At 35.2% G+C, this 2,478-nt stretch overlaps 1 non-coding gene across 1 annotated transcript; it reads left to right on the forward strand.

Moving 5' to 3' along the window:
* The first annotated feature begins 408 nt into the window (after positions 1 to 408).
* Positions 409 to 480, forward strand: TRNAQ-CUG (transfer RNA glutamine (anticodon CUG)). The gene has a single exon. It is a non-coding gene; the product is annotated as a tRNA-Gln (tRNA).
* The last annotated feature ends 1,998 nt before the right edge of the window (positions 481 to 2,478 follow it).

A 2,478-nucleotide genomic window follows, 5' to 3' on the forward strand; every position in this document is an offset into this window, starting at 1 on the left:
TCTTCAGAATACTTTAAAATTTCTTCCTTACATGGTATGGCAAAGTATTTACACTCCTTCTAAATGGTCAACAAGTGTTTTCATCCCTTATATTTAACCGTCCCTCTTTAAAACAAAAAAAAGTAAAAGAGAAGAAGAATTTACTTATGGGTTCCATGGTGTAACGGTTAGCACTCTAGACTTTGAATCCAGTGATCCAAGTTCAAATCTCGGTGGAACCTTTTTTGTGTTTTCTTATTTACTTCTTAATTGGATATGACATCTAATATCTGATATCAGGAGCAAAGCCTTCAGAGATCTCTTAAATTTGAACCAAATTATTGGTTATCTTCTAACAGTTGAAATCATTATTTGGTTTGATGCACGTGCAACTGAGAAACAAAGGAAGGAAACTAATTCACGAACATGGGTTCCATGGTGTAATGGTTAGCACTCTGGACTCTGAATCCAGCGATCCGAGTTCAAATCTCGGTGGAACCTTTCAAGTTTTAATCTTCTACATTTACAATACTAAAATGAATACTGCCACTACTGTTAAAAATATTGCCTGAAAAATATAGTAATCATACTAACCCAATATGACTACATTTTGTATACAGAACATGCATGAAAATTAATTCATAATATATCTTGTAAGCTTTGTTGAGTGAAAAATCAGTTCAGAAAATAGGGATACACAATCTATAGCTTCGTGCATAAAGCTCATCTTTGTCAGGATGGCTGAGCAATCTAAGGCACTGCGTTCAGGTCGCAGTCCACCCTGGACATGTGGGTTTAAATCAAACCTCTGACAATTTTGTACTCTTTTCTGAATGCTTAAATTTGTTATGGGATCATTAAAGGGACAGTATGCACCAATTTTCATATAACTGCATGTAATAGCCCACTATTATAAAGAAGAATATGCACAGATACTGATATAAACATCCAGTAATAAAACCATTTAAATACTTACAGTACTTAGAAGCTCCCAGTTTATCACTGTTGATGAGGTTAGTCTGGGATGCCCATTGAAAAGGCTGGGGAAAACAAGAAGAGCAGACATCCCCCACTCCCCGTGTATGAAAAGACAGATAACATGAACAGGAACAAGCAGGAATCGGTAAACGCATGTATACATCTGACACTGTGGGGCTTGGTTAGGAGTCTGAAAATCAGCACAATGTTCTTAATAAAATAGGCAAAACTATACATTTTCACAAAAACACTACCAGTTAGACTATATAAATGGATCATCTATAAAACATTTATGCATAGACAAATCCCTACAATGTCCCTTTAAAAGCACATCTTCAGAATACTTTTAAATTTCATATAACATGTTAACGTTTCTATCGTACAAATTATTTACACTCCTTCTAATGGTCAACAAGCAATTTCATCCATAGATATAACTGTCATATAACTGTCATTTTTTTTAAAAAAAAAAGAAGAAAACACTACTCACTGATTCCATGGTGTAATGGTTAGCACTCTGAACTTTGAATCCAGCGATCTGAGTTCAAATCTCAGTGGAACCATTTTGTGTTTTCTTATTTACTTCTTAATCTGATATGATTTATCAGATATCATATGATAAGAGCAAAGCCTTCAGAGATATCTTCATTTTAACCCAAATTATTGGTTATCTTCTAACAGTTAAAATCATAATTTGGTTTGATGAGGGAAGGAAGGAAAGTAATATGCTCACTGCAGTTCCATGGTGTAATGGTCCAAGTTCAAATCTCGGTGGAACGAGAAGAATTTTTTTTTTTTTCCAGAAGATATACTGTAAGAACACAGCATTCAAAGATGTCTCTTAAATGGGCATAAAACCCAAAATGTTGCTTTCATGATTTAGATACACCATGCAATTTTAAACAACTTTCCAAATTACTTTTATTACCTAATTTAATTCATTAGCTTGGCATCCTTTGTTGAAGTAGCAGAAATGCACTAATGGAGCAGCTGGAAGCCAATGACAAGAAGTATAAATGTGTAGCCACCAATCAGCAGCTTCTGAGCCTACCTAGGTATTATTTTTAACAAAGGATAGTAAGAGAATGATACAAATAAAATAGAAAGTTGTTTAAGTGCATGCTTTACCTGAATCATGAAAGAAAACATTTGGGTTTTAATTCTGTGGAGTTTGCCAACCAATTGTTGCTCTAACAGCCACAACTCTACTGGGAAGATTTACCACAATATTTTTTAGTGTTTCTGTGTGAATTTGTGCCCATTCAGTCATAAAGAGCATTTGGAAGGTCTGCCTCACAATAAGGGTTACAATTCTTCCCAATGTGTTCAATGGTATAGAGGTTAGTGATCTGTGCAGGCAACACAACTTCCGCCACATCAGTCATCAAACTATGTGTTCATGGGCCTCGCTTTGTTGGAAAGTTACCACAAAGATGGAAGCATCCAATTGTCAAACTGTCTTTGTATCCTTATAATTAAGATGACCCACCCCTGGAACTAAGGGGCCTAGCCAAAAACATT

This window comes from Bombina bombina, chromosome 7 (assembly GCF_027579735.1).
Source record: "Bombina bombina isolate aBomBom1 chromosome 7, aBomBom1.pri, whole genome shotgun sequence".
In the NCBI taxonomy this organism is placed as follows: Eukaryota; Metazoa; Chordata; class Amphibia; order Anura; family Bombinatoridae; genus Bombina; species Bombina bombina.